General features: G+C 35.9%; 1 long non-coding RNA gene across 1 annotated transcript; it reads left to right on the top strand.

The window, feature by feature from the left end:
* Positions 1 to 7,033: 7,033 nt before the first annotated feature.
* LOC133821545 (uncharacterized) lies at positions 7,034 to 10,257 on the top strand. The gene is made up of 4 exons (XR_009887661.1): positions 7,034 to 7,166; positions 7,274 to 7,338; positions 9,199 to 9,239; positions 9,903 to 10,257. It is a non-coding gene; the product is annotated as an uncharacterized LOC133821545 (long non-coding RNA).
* Positions 10,258 to 15,447: the final 5,190 nt, after the last annotated feature.

Below are 15,447 nucleotides of genomic sequence, written 5' to 3'. Positions count from 1 at the left end.
ACATTTAAATGCAATCTGAGGCGTCTTCAAGCAACATCAAGCAAAAACTTCGTGATTTCTTCTACAATCCGTAATCCAAGTAGGTTTTTGAACCCATCCTCTTATCTTTGTAGCAATTTTTATGCAATTTGGTCGTGATTTGTCTGTTTTCACAACTGGACTTTGAATGTTCTTGATGAGTTTTTGTGTAAATCGAGTTTAGGCAAAAAAACAACTAGAAACACTATGATAAAATAGGTGTTGTAGGCAATGTAGTACGTAAAACAATGTTTAAAAGGAGTATTGATGTTTATTTACACTGATTTCGGATCCAAAATTGATGTGAAAATTCAATTATGGATTTTCGAAAAAACTGGGTTTTCCCGCCCGTTTTCGAAGTTGAAAAGTTTTTTCGAGAAAACTTTTCACATTCACTTTTTGATTCATTTTTCCAACTTTCTCGCATGTTTGTTGTGTTTTTATCAGGATGTTGTTGGTTGTATAAAAGCTTAACTTTTATCCACGAACACGTTATCCTTATTTTTCTTCTTTCTCTATTGTTCGTAGATTCTCACTTCCCCTTTTCTCTTCTCAGATATTCATGCATGATCCTTAGGGAGGTGAGAGACCAATAGACAGTGATCTGCTTGCTCTGCTATTCAAGGATCAGGAACAAGCTTCTCTGCCCTTTCCAGAGCCTTCGACACCACCCCCAATTCCTACGACTAGCCTTCCTCAAAATTCTCCAAAGAAACAACCAAACATGGGTCATGTCAAACATACTGCTCATAGGAAAAGAAAAACCACAGACTCACCTACCAACCAGCTAGCTGCTAACACCGAGGGTCCTTTGAACGACCCTCAACCCTTTAGAGTTGCACCACCAGAGATCCAACCCAAGGCTCGTCCACATGAAGGCCCATGAGCAAAAGTACCCTGGTACATCACCCCTCCAAGCTTCATATTGACTAGGATGGTGGAAAAATATCCCAAGAAGTACGGACTTCCTAATATTACTCTACACAAGCCTGCACTCTACTAGAGGGCAAACGTACCCGAAGGCGCATTTAGCACTTGGTTGAGGTAACACAAAAAAGCGGGGGCAATTCTGCCCTTTCACGACTTCTTTTGAGAGGTAGCCAATTATTTAGAGGTCGTCCCATTTCAAATAACTCCCAATGGATATAGAGTGCTGAAAGCACTCTATATCTTGTACAACCATAAAAAGTAGCATGTGCCCACCCCTCATGAGATCAATTACCTGTTTGATCTCATATCCAACCCCAACCAAAGTAACATGGGGTTCTTCCACTTTTATCACTAGGAATCCAGTCGCATATTCATGAGTGATATAACCTATAAATCCAATGTGGGAAAGTACTTCCAAGAGTACCTCCTCATGACCAACTTTGTCACATATAACATGGCCTTCATGCGAGGAGGTAAACTCTTTAATCTCTGTTCAACATTCTTCTAGTCGCTTTTCATTTTTCTTTTTTCTGTCCTTAGTCGGTTTATTCTATGTCTAGGTCCATGGTATTGACCAGAACCCACTCCAGAGATGGAGATAAGGGCTGCAGCCCTAGACAACATGACGCATATAGAAAAAGGTGTCAAAGAGCAGGTCACGGAAAGCAATTTGAGGCTGGTTGGCCTTCTAGAGCCTCACCAAAAGGTGAGGGAATCAACTGCGGGGACCGGAGATGGTACTGAGGAACAAGAAAACCCCAAACAACAACAAGATGTGTTACAACCCCAAATGGGTCGTCCAACGGGAGTGACCATTCAAGAACCCAACCCCAACGCCAGACCAGCTAATATCCCTCCCCAACATGGGAGGGGAAAATAAAAAATTACCTGAATATGATGGTCTTATATTTGAATCCTCCAATGAGAATGGTACAAATTTTTAATTTTTAGATACAATTCCTATCCCTTATCATCTATTTGATAGGGATGACAACTTAAAATTTTTGACCAATAGTTTTAGCTTGGACCTCTTCGAGGCAGATAGTGATTGTAGCTATAGTTCCTTAGATAATGTAGTGATCAGTAATTGCAGTTCAGGTATAGTACTTAGAGTTTCTTTTAATTGACTTCCTTATTATGCAGAACTATTTTTTGACATGTCTGCTAGTTCTTGCTTTTCTTGTAGTCATGCAAAGCAACACTGCATTCGACATTTATGCCTCCAGGGGCAAACTTGCGAGCTCAAAGAAATCGAGCAGGAAAAGTAATAGAGATGCCAGTGGGAAACCTCTGAGAAAAAAGACTTGATCAGAGGATCCCCCAGCTCCTACTCCTTCCAGAACAACCACTCCTCTTCCTCCTCCCTGAACTGAGCCCTCCACTGACCAGGCGGGAGGATCCTTGGTGACAGAATTGTTGAGCAACGCTTCTTGCTCAACAATTGATAAAGTCCAGTATGTAGCCAAGTACCGCCATAGCCAAGAGGCCTATGCTTCTCTCCCTTCGCTGAGACCTGGTCAGGTTCTTGCTCGTGGGTTCAACGAAGTAATCAACATAAATTTCTTTTCTGTATTTTATTATAGTCGAACAACATTTCCTTTTATTAGCTCTGACATCTTCATTTCTCAGCTGTTCGCAGGGTCTTCTGACCGTGAACAATAGTTGGCACCGGATTAATGTGTAAATTCGAGCATTTTTAGGTGCTATTTGTGTACATAAATTAGAATTGAGTTATATATTTTCATCATTTTAATTGCAAAATAGTTTTAGATTGAAAATATAAATTTAATCTGATTTTGTTCTTAAAATTCAGATTGAGAGTAAGAAAATGGGAAAAATAAAAGGATTCCAAGCCCAACCCAAGCCTAATCCAGCCCAACTTCCCTTCCACTACCATCTACCACATGTTTGCATTTGATTCATCAAGACGAGCCACCTGGAGCCGAACCGAGTTGCCTGAGCTGCCTGACGCATGCTTTTCAAAGTCCTGCCTACTTGACAGGCGTCCCACCAGCGCCTGACAGAGCCGAGCTGAGCCACCAGCGCTTGACGCCTGCCTACCACCACCTGTCAGCTGCTACCACATCTCTTCCAAGCCAACCAATGTGTGCCACCTATCCCACTCACTTGGCAGCTGTCTCCCACGCGCCTGTTGTTGCTGCCATTCCTCAGCCAAGCCAACCAGAGCATGCCACGTCGCCCAGCTGTCCCCCACGACCCAACACCACTTGCCCCACTTCCATCAGTTTTTGTAGCCACTTTCCCACTGTTTTGTACACGATTTTACACATATTGGGTCCTATTTCCACTATAAATAGAGATCCAAATGTAGAAAAAAAATCATAAGATTTGAGAGTGGAAAAAAGACACTTTGTTATTTTGTTTCTTTTCTTATTTCTAGTTTAGTTTTGCTTGTTGTAGGTGACAAAAATGAGCGAACTATTTTGGAAATATTGGTGAGGTTAGAGTGTAGTTGTTGTACTTCTAATTCTCTATAGTGATATTGATTCTTCTTATGCTTCATTTCCATATGTCATTAATTATTTTGTTTCTCATCTTCTAATTTCTTTTCTAAAATTATTTAGCATCTTTGACATAAGTTCAGTCATGCTTTTCTTATGTAACTTACATTGTTAATTTATTTTACTATATTTGTTATATTGTATGTCTTTTATTGCATTCTGCCAATGGTATTTTGTCGCTCTTGGATATATAATATGATATACTATGAAATTAGGACTTTGATTAAATTTAATCTAGATTAATTAATTTGTGCTTTTAACATATACATCTTCCAGATGCAATTAATGGTGTAGAATTGCAATTTTGTTTTGAATTAATATCAATATTAGAATAGGTTTTACAGCACTGCATCTCCACCTTGCCATGCTCTTTATCTGATCGCTTTCTCTAATCTATCATTTTAATATCACAAAATCAATTTCTTCAATTCTACTTTATTTTTATCTTTTATTTACTAATCAAATCCTTAGTTGTGTTTGCCTCTCTGTAGATACGACATAGCCCGATTGCTACTGCGACCGCTTAGGAGTTTATTGGGCGATATCAAAACTCAAAACATGCTGAGGAGATCAAGGCATGGGAGGCCAATGTCAGAGCTTTGGAGGCAAAGGTTAAGACAGTTGAAGATAGAATCAAAATAGTCGAGGACAAAATCAAAGAAGCTAAGGACAAAGTCAAAGCAGCTAAAGAAAAAGATGTTGTTTTGATCGAGGAGCTGAAGAAGAGCAAATAAGATTTGGCTAAGACTGTTGCTGCTAAGGAAAAGTTCAAGGAAGCCTCTGAGACCAACTATAAGGAGGCAGTCAAGCAGCAAGAAGATCTAGTTGCAAACATGAAAGAGGCCAATAGACTAGAGGATCGGGTTAAGCTGCTCGAAGAGAAAAATGCCAGTAATTTAGAGAAGTTCCAAGGAGCCACCTTCAACTACTTCTATATGTTCTAGAAGAACAATGAAGGTGCAAACTTTGATTACCTTCCCAAGCAAGTAAAACAAGCTGAGCTTGCCCGGTGCGCAGCTCAACTGGAGGAGGAGAAGAATGCCCCTGAGTCTCTTGAATTTTCCTTGGTGACAAGAGTTGACGGAGCTGAAGAAGAAGAAGCAGGAACCACCGTCGACCAGCAACCTCAGCAGCCCCCCCCACCCGCAGCTGTACAATTTTTTTTATATATATGTAACTAGAACACCTGAATAGAATGTTTGCGGTGTTAAGATAATTTTCTGCCCAAGGTAGATTTATTTACTTTTAATATATCTAATTACATCCAAGCAGGAATTTCTCGCGGTGTAAAGATATTTTGTTTTGATATTATAATTGCTATTATAACATCTGCTCGTATGACCGAACCTAGCATAACACTTTATTGTCTTAGTATGCTTTCCCTTATTTTGCTTGTGTGTTTACATACGTTTATAATATGCTTTGCTCGCTTAGTATCTTATATTCCCCCAAGTGATCGAGGAGGTTAAGGTTCTCGATCACTTTCCATTGACCAATATCTGTTCGAACATTACTGCTCGTGTACTTATAAATAATCAATGGCAATATTGTTGGTTTTTATTGATCAAATCAAAGATTATGCGCAGCGGAACAACAATCAAATTGTTAGATTAATCCCATAAGATTTCTAGATCTACTTCTTCACATGCATATATATATTGAATCAAGGACATGAATAGAAAAATTACCTCAGCTCCATCCTAGCTGCTATCTTTTTGTATGGCTGAATCCTTGAGATCTCACATCAAGATCTTCCAAAATGTTCTCAGGCACACAAAGAACGAGTGTGGGCTCACTATACAAATAATAGGCAATAAACTATTTATCAGATGTTCTCAACACATGAGATCTGATAAAGTTTTGGACCTAGGTTTTGTGAAGAACAATGACTTTTGTTTATGTCACTGTTCTCTTTCTCTGAGAAAGATTCCTAGATATTTTTCTATCCCTGAAAAGTTACGTTCTGTAAAACTGATATTCTATATTTAATATATCCAATATATTAAAATATTTGTTATTTTAAACAAATTCAAAATAACTGATCAGTTATCATATTTTTGTTTAAATAATAATATTTTAATCATATTAAAATATCTCATTATTTATTTAATATTTAAATAACTAAAATTGTGGAATCAAGAGATTGAACACACTCTCTTATGCGTGTAGCACAGTGCATGTGCACTGTGCCACACGTGTACCACATGCCTGTGATGGCATGTGATTTTTCAAATTTTTATTATTATTTAAATACCAAAAATCCTAAAAATAAATTAATTCAAAATTAATTATATTTTTGTTAAATCAAATAATTAATTAATTCTTAATTAATTAATTACACATAATTAAACAATAATTATGTTTGATACATAGAAAAATATTTTACTTATCACATAAGTCCTTTTTGCCCATTTTTTTGTGTTTACCTTTGTCAGTGTTTGTTTGAGCCATTTTGGGGACCATGGACCTATAACATTAAGCTCCAATAAATTGAAACTAAATAATTAAACTCTTTAATTATAATAGTTAATTTATTAATTCTGATATTACTCTACTATAAATTCAGAATTGCACTCTTTATGTTATAGATATACTTTTACAGAAATCTTTTTCTTAAGTCGTCCATTGATATAACCATCTTACAATAGTTAAACCCTCTAATTAATTAGTTCATAAATTAGAATGGAAGAATTACCATTTAACCTGTAGTGCACCAAATTTTTTTTTTTAGATTATTAAAATTTTGTGATTTATTTTATTTAAGTGTTAAGTGTGACGAATTGTTTTATTTAAATATTGTTTATTTTACTTAGTTGTTGTTTGTTTTACTTGATTGTTTGTTATTTTATTTAATTGTTAGAATTGTTGTAGAATATTTTTATAAAAATTACTTGTTAAATAATTTGTATTTATTTTATTTTAAAAATGTGATTATGTGAGATTTGGTTGAATGCACTAAGGTGCATGGTAGATAGTGATGCACCCTAGTGATTTAGTGTGTGCTAGTGTATGGTAGCATGGTACACATGTGTAGATTTTCTACACACTTTTATTCCTTTATTAGATTTATTTTAGTTAATTAACATGATGAGAAAAAAAAATAAAGAAAAGGAAAGATGGTGGACGTGTAAGGCAAATGGGAAGACAATAATTTCTCTTTTCCTAACTGGGTTTGGTTTATATTTGATTTATTAAATATCAATTGTGTAATTTATATTTGATTGATTGATTGATAGTTGTATGAAATTACATTTGATTGATTGGATGTTATTTTATTTGGTATAATTATTATGTGAATTATTAGGAATTACTTGAAATCTTTTCTTTCCTTTTGATTTGGCTTTGCCGTGCATGTGTGGTGTTGTGGTCAAATAGGTATTGTAAGAAGATTCCTTTATGAGGTGTGAAAAGAAATAAGGAAAATACCCTTTTTTTTTTATTATTATTATTTATGAAATGATATGGGAATTTATTAAGACAATTATAAAGGAAGAGAATAGGCAACTATGTATATTCTACCCTAGTATTCGGCCAACCCATTATAAGTAGAAAAGAAAGAAAATTTGTTATTCCTTTTCATCACACCAAGCCACTAGCCCATATAATTGTATAGAGAGAGAGGGAGTGGCGTGAGGTGGCTGCCATTTCTAGAGAGAAGAAAGGAAGAAGAAGAAGAAGAAAATGGTTCAAGCTAGGGTAAGGTTTTTGGTTATTTTCCTTATGATTAATCTAGTATTTTGGGTTGTCTCTAACTTTGTTCATCTTCTTCTCCATCTTGATTATTCAAAATATACAACCCCTAGGGTTTGAGCAAGGAGGTTATTGGATTCTTGATTGGATTAGATTCTTGATTTTCTATCAAGAAGAGGTATTGAAATCCCTCCCTAAATTTTGTGATTTTGGTTTTGATGAATAGATTATTAGAGGGATTATGGTTAAAGGGGATTTATGTTTTGGGTAGGAAAAATGGGTACTTTGTGTTCCTGATATCTTGTTGATAATGAGTTGTTTGATTTGCATGAAGGGTATTATGGTTTGATGTATAAAAGGGTTTTGATGTTAATTTTCTATGTATAATGATTAGTGGTAATTTATGAATGCAAATATGGGGATTTCGGCCTAGGCATACCTAAGGATCATCTTGATATTTTGTTTGATGTTGTATGATTTTTAATATATTAGATCCATGTTTTAGGACCTATGTAATTTGGGTAAAATGATAATTGGAAATCTTGATATTTGGATCCATGAAATTTTGATAGGATGCATATGATATTGTGGAAGAATAAATTATAAGATGCATGAAAAATGATATAAACATGTTAGGTTTGATATAAAGGCATATGTGAATATGGTGTTTATGAATTAATGTATGTTATTGTGATTGTTAGTGTTTTGTTGGATTTCATGTGTAGATTCAATGCAATAGAAAAATGGGATTTTATTAGATTGCATGTGAATATGTTAGTAATATTCTAATAATTATGTATATAATAAGAGCATGATGAGATTTTGGACATGTATGATTTTATGTGAAATTTTTGAGATAAATGATGAATTTCATGAGAAATTAAGCTTGCTGATTTTTGTAAATAATTAGGTAAAAGTTTGATAAAAAATGATTTGCATGCATAAGTAATGTCCTTGATGTTATGTTAATTTTATGAAATTAAAAATGGTATTTTAAGGCACAATAAAATGACATTTTACTCAAATAAATACCTACAGAATTTATTTTATTTTTAGAAAAATATGAGATTTTAAATTGAATATGATGATTTTTAAAGATAAAAATGGTTGCTGGAATTTTTGTAAAAAAAGTGAAGTGTTTCAATAAAATGAATTTGATGAGTATTTGAAATAAAATTAATACCCTAAATTATGGTAATATTAAAAGTGGTATTTTAATATGGTATGAATGCACATTTTGATAAGTTATGATTTTTCTTATTTTGATTGAGAAAAATATTTAGAATCAATTTATTTGTGATTTTCAAAGAAATTAAATAGTGGCTGAAAGTTTGGTTTAAAAAGTTAAAAATGATTATTTAATTGTCACATATGGATTTATGTTACATAAAACTAAGTCTTAAATAATTAAAATAAAATATATTTTCCCACACTTAAAAAAAATATATTTTTCTCACATAATTTATGTAACACAATTAACCAATATTAAATTTGAATTTTCTAAAGAAACATATTAATCGTATGTATTTTAATTAAATTCCAAGCTTTTGTTAATTCTTTGTAATTTGAGAATAATAAATGAAATTGTCACATATTTTATTTTTTTAAGGTAAACAAAATTATTTTATAAAATAAAATAATGTTTTGAGAAATTTAATCAACCTAGAAATTTTAAGAAAAATAAAACATGTTATAAGTCTATTAATTTTAAAATGATAAAAGTAAGATATGTAGAATTATCGTTTTTAAAATGACACAATTACGCAATGTTCCCACGTATGCATGTTACATGCAAATCCACTTTTACGTCCAAAATTATGTCTATTATTCAACCATGAGGTTTCTTTATAGAAAGATCATGCATGCAAAGTAGGTAAAGTAAGAATTATTCTTTTATGGCCTTATGTGTAATTAAGAATAATTGCATGTTGTGTGTAACTCTTATTATGTGTGCATGGCCCATGCACACATGAGTTGTATGAAAGGGCAAAATAGTAATTTTATGAAGCTAAGAAATGTCGTTTTGATTATGGTATAGGCTCGTTGAGAGGTTGTGAATTTACTTAGCTTGGACCTGAGGTAAGGAAGTTAGATAGATTCTATGATTTTATGCTATGAACGGTAAGACTGTTGTATGAATGAATTGTTATGAATTATGAATGCCATAATGTGATGATATGTGGCTTGTATGAATATGATATGTTTTTTAATGGATGTTAGCGTGATGAACGCGACACATCAAATGGGTTGCTAAGGATATAAAGACGTAACTCCTATGTTTATGAATGGATGTTAGCGTGATGAACGCGACACATCAAATGGGTTGCTAAGGATATAAAGATGTAACCCGAGTTACTAAGGATATAAAGACGTAACTCCTAGGGCGGACGCGCCGAGGTTATTCAAGGACCAGAGACTCTTGTTTACCTCATAGGGTGACATGGACAAGTTAGCGGGCCATGTTCATCATGAATGTTGTATGAATGTGATATGATGTTATGTTACGATCATGTTATGATATGCTATAATGATATGTTACGATAATGTTATGATATGCTATGATGATATGTTACGATAATGTTATGATATGCTATGATGTTATGTTACGATAATGTTATGATAAGCTATGATGTCATGATGTTTAAGATGAACGATAGTGTTTGTATTTGTTGTATCCTTACTTGCTTATTGTTTGTTCTTCCTTACTGAGCTTTTAGCTCACCCCTTTACTTTCCCTTCCAGGTAGCAAATAAGATTTCTTTGTGGCACGCGTGGTGACGTGAGGAGTTCTATCGTCGTAGGGCGTATGGCGTGGGGTATCCTATGGACTGAATAAACGATCACTTTAGGACGCCATTTTGATTATGTTATGTTTTAAGAGACTTTCTAAATTATCAGTGGGACTTAATTATTTAGTTTTGTTTCTTTTGAACTTTGCATAAAAACTCATATTTTCTTTTTTAAACTAATGGGCCCAACTTGCATTGTTTTAAGCAAGTCCCCACTGAGACCTTTATAAAAGTGGTTTTCTTTATGGACCAATGATATGTGAATTTTTTATTAAGTACTAGTATAGGGCATTCTTTACATAACCTTTCTAATTTACTTCTTATTCCTTAAGTACCATTAATTCACTAGTGAAAAATTAATCTATAATCTAATTATAGATTTGAGCTCAAAATCATTCAGTTCCAGAATTAACCCTTAAGGGAACTAATATACGATCCGTTAGGAAAGATTAGATTCTGTATTGTTGATACATGTTCCCAGCCATCCATGATATTAAATCTCCAAAACAAAAGTCATTAGCCTCATTCTTTGAAGAGACCTTAACGAATGAATCAAAAGATTTAATAAACATGAACAGGAGTTCATGAACACTCAGGATTTAGGTTGATCTATAAATGATCATTAGTTATGATATGAATTACAAGTCTTTATTATTAAATGGTTTTTGGATAAAGACTTTAATCCATATCGTTCCATGTAACGCCCTACTGCCTTAGAGCTGTTACTAAGTGAGTTTAAAAACGTGCTTTCAACTCGCTAATCGAGGTTTTAAGTCAAACAATGTAATTAAGCCATAAACAGAGGGAAAATGTAGAATTAACTCCATATCATTGAAGATCGTAAACGTTTGACATCTGGGATCCCAAAATACAGTTTAGAAATATTTACAACACAAAAACTGTACTAAGTCGGCTAAACGACAAAATCTAAGTTCATTTACAAGCATCTCCCAAAATCCTCTGGCTGTGGCAGCCAGGCTGGCCAAACATGTACACGCCGCCTCACGCCTGCTGTACTCATGGTTGGTTGATCTTCTCTTTACCCTTACCTGCGCCACAGAGCATCTGTGAGCCGAAGCCCAGCAAGAAAACCCATAAACAGATAACATATGCAACACATATATCAAGCATATAAACAGGCCACCAATTGGCTAAACACATACGGCCTAGCCGTCTGAGGCGTTACCAAGCCCTGGATTCGCAGACCACGCCGTGAGGATATCCTAGGTATCCGTCTAGGGACTCGCCCTGGCAACTCGCACTCCATGTGCTCAACGCTGCTCCCGGCCCCTTGCCGTTCTCGGCCTACACCGTTCCCGGCTCTTGCCGATCATTCACATCACAATACATATAGCATAGCAAGCAAGGACAGAATTCTAGCATAGTCAATTAAAGGGCTACGCCCGGCAGTTCTAACATATTGGGCTCGACCCTGCATATCAATTCTATTCAAATACATTGGGCTCAGCCCTGCACACAGGCTCTATGGGAACAAGGGTTTTCTTACCTGAGTTCCGAGCTTTCTGAGCACCGATGCCCCGAGCACAGTCCTCTAACGTGAGCCTCGCCGAAACCTTAGTCACAACACATTAACAATGTCCATCCATCAAATTATAATCTACTAAACAACTTCGAGCCATAACCCTAACCTCCGGGACTTTGAATTCCATCAATCCAGGTGATAAAATCCATCCCGAGCCTTACCCCTTGAGTTCCCAAGCCTAAAATACCCTTAAAAACTCAAACTGGCACTAAGGGTCGCGGCCCCACCAACAAGAGCCGCGGCTAGCCTCGAAACAGAGGCTAGCACCTCACTGACCCCCACACGGGCCGCGGCGCGCACACCAAGTACCGCAGCGCGCATGAACCTCTCGGCCACCCATGGCCGCGCGCGCACATGGGCCGCGCACGCACCCTTCCTAGGGCTGCGGCTCTCACCTCCAAACCCAGATTTTTCCACCATTTTTCCACACCTTTCCTTAAGCCAATTCACCCAAAACTCATCTATTAAACCCAGATAACTAACACAATTATTTCAGCTTAGTGACAGCACCAAAACCCCATTGAATCCTACTTCAAAACTCAGCCAAAATTCTCAAAAAGTAAACCAATCCTGACTAACATGGAATCCACAAAACCAGCAGAAATTCAAAACCAAACCTTAATAGTTAGAACTTACCTCTTGCTGAATTAAGCTTCTGAACCAGTTCCCCCTATGCTTCAATCTTCAAGCTTCAAGTTCCCTTAAATTTCCCCAGCTGAAATCCTTTAGCTTTAAGTTAATTTCCCTTAAGTTTCCCTTTGAATTTTCCTTAGAGAGTAAAGAAGAGAAAGAGATAAAAGCTATCTCAGTTTTGAAAGAGTGTGTATGTCGGTTTCCCCAAGGTTCTAAGTAATTCCTCCTTTTTGTTTTACTTAACTTAAGTCTAAAGGGTTACCTCAAGGCTCGGGGTACCAAAACGTCCCCGAGGGCAAAATGGTAAATTTCCCCAATATTCCTGCCTAGACATTCTATCCTCAAATATATCTCCAAATATTTATTTCCATGTCTCGACAATCCCATAACACACCTAATACCCAAATTACCCCTCGACTCGCCCCGGGTCCGAATCTCAACCCTGTTGTGATTTTCTGACTAACCGCTCACCAGGACTGTCTCGGTCCGTGCTACACAGACATATCACATATATATAACATTTATCACATTTATACCCCTAACATCCAGATGGGGTCCACATGCATATTTAACTTAACTAAACATGCATCATAATCATACATACACATAAATCCACATATTAGCATATTAAATCATTTATTGCCCTCCAGGCACACTAATCAAGGCCCTAAGCCTGATTAGCAAATTCAGGTCGTTACAGTCCATATCATATATAATCATAGTATATAAAGCACCTTTACCGAGATGTCTTTCCACATCAATAATCCGAATCTAGATTATTTGTATGAACATGATACTTAGCAAAATGTGCTTACAACCCTAATTAAAGAATTCCATAACTTTAATTTGTTGTTGTTGACTATTTTTATTCATTCATGTGATCTTAATTCTCTCGTACTAATACAAGATCACATCCTCAATAATGAATATGGAATTTTTCTGATATTTACCAAAATTATTCAAACAATAATTTAACAATCTAAATATGACAATAATAATAAACCATTGTATTTATTTATTCACAGAAAAACAAATGTCTTTACATGCTTTTAGGACACACTCCTAACAAATATAGCAAAACAACACACGTAATGAGCAAATACTTGTAATAAATAAAATAATTGGCAAGGATTTTATTTCTCATAAAAAATGGACAAACATTCGTGTCTATACGAGTGATCAAAAATTGATCTTGCACATATAAGCGATCAGCCATCTAACTAGCCAGCCCTTGTTCAAAATCTTGTAAAAAGTAAATTAATACAAGCCAAATCTTTAAAAAGAAATGTTCACTAATAATACTTGTGAAGGTGTTCTCCATTCCAATAGTGAAGAACGAGATCTTTGTTTAAGCGAGCAAGTTTGTATGTGCCTGGTTGAAGAATTTCTTCAATTTGATATGGATCCTCCCAGTTTGGTCCAAGCACTCCACAGGATGATCGTGTGTGTTGAGACAAACCCTTCTAAGTACCAAGTCTCCTACTGTAATGACCCACATTTCCTAATAAGGCTTAAGGCCTTGATTAGGGGGCCAAGATGGAAAATCTTGGAATTATGTGTATCAATATGTGATTGTGTGAGTTATATCATAATATGACTTGATATGCATGTTTAGGTGTATTAAGTATGCATGTGGACCCATTTCTGTTTAATTGGGTGATTTTCACATTTTGGCCATTTCGGGTATATTTGGCATACATGTGACATGTGTGTGGTACTTCATTATTATTTGGTTATGCTAGGGTTACTCAACACGAGACAGTCCTAGGAGGCAAGCTAGTGGAAAAGTCACAATGGGATTCATACTTAACTCGGAGTGAGTCAAGGGGTATTTTTGGTATTTAGCACATTACCGGGATATTGGGTAATGGGAATAAATATTTGATGATAAATTAGGAGGTAGTGAGACCAGGGGGAAATTCTGGGAATCTTGACTATTTTACCCTCAAGGGCATTTTCGGGACCTCGAGCATTAGGATTTACTTGAGGTTATTTAAGCTTGAAGTAACCTGTCAGAAACATAAAAAGAACATTCAAAACGTTCTCTCTTCCTCTCGTTCCCTTTTCGTCTCCCGATCGCATTTTCGAAGGAAACTTGAGTTAGGACTCAGATTCAAGCAAGGATCGAGGCAAAGAGATTCTAGGGAAGATTGGAAGCTTATTAGCCAGAGGATTTAGCGAGAAACAACTTAATCGGAGGTAATCCAAGTTTTAAGTTCTTAGTTTTTAAAGTTTTTAAGCTTTGATTGGATTTTATGTTTTGATGAGTTTTTGGATGAATTGAAGCTTTGGTTTTATTGGTTTTGGGAGATTAGGATGTTTGGGAACTTTAATTTTGAGATTTGGATATGTTGGGGTCAGATTTAGAGCTTTGAAGCTCGAAGAACATGAAGAGAGAAGCCCAGAAATTCAAAGTTCTGGTTTGGGCGCTGTAGCGCTAGGTTGGTAGTGCTACAGTGCTAGGAGCTCTGTTTTGGGGGAGTTGGGTCTGCTTGTAGCGCTGTAGTGGCCAAAGGTAGTGCTGTAGCACTACACAGTCTTCAGAGATTGGTTTTTTGGTACTTTTTGGGGTTTTGACCCGAGGGCTAAGGGGATGATTCCACCACCTTTTTTGGTGGAATTGAAGTTCCCGAGAGCACGGGATTGGTCCCGGGATTTGGTTTTAGAACTTGAAACTCATTGAAACACCATTTATGGTTGGTACTAGGTTAACGCTAGGGGCTTGGAAACAGGATCATGCTCGAGTGTCGTTCATTGGTAACCTGTGCTTGGACCAAAGGTAAGAAAACTGCACCCAGTATGTGATGCATGCGATGCATAAGATACATGAGATTAGGGCATGGCATAAATGTTGAATAGGAGATTGATCAGAGCTTGAGTCTCTGTATTTGTGCATGATTATAATTATGCTTCTGATTATTGATTAAGCATGCTAAATACCTTATATCTGAATATTTGACATATGATATATGTCTGTCATATGTCTGTTTGCATTACCTCATTGAGGAAGCACTGACTTATTAGTCAGGGATCGACATTGGTGTCAATATTGATTGTGAAGCTGTGACTTATCAGTCAAGATCAGCAGTAGTACTGAGCACTGGTCGTATGGTATTGGCTTATGAGTCAAGAACGGTATTAGTGTGTTTAATGCAAGCCAAAAAGATTAGGTCTAATCGACATAAGCATTATCATCATAAGCATGAAATGCTTGACCGGCCTTAAGTTCGATGAAAATTAAAAGCGCTTGTCTAGTCTAAAGGCTAGTTACATAGAGCCAGGGCTATAAGCTCAGGTGATTGATACGTCACATGGCTAGGAG

Source organism: Humulus lupulus, chromosome 3, assembly GCF_963169125.1.
Source record: "Humulus lupulus chromosome 3, drHumLupu1.1, whole genome shotgun sequence".
NCBI classification, from domain to species: domain Eukaryota; kingdom Viridiplantae; phylum Streptophyta; class Magnoliopsida; order Rosales; family Cannabaceae; genus Humulus; species Humulus lupulus.
The sequence above is the reverse complement of the archived record's forward strand: the minus strand, read 5'-3'. Positions and strand labels throughout refer to the sequence as shown.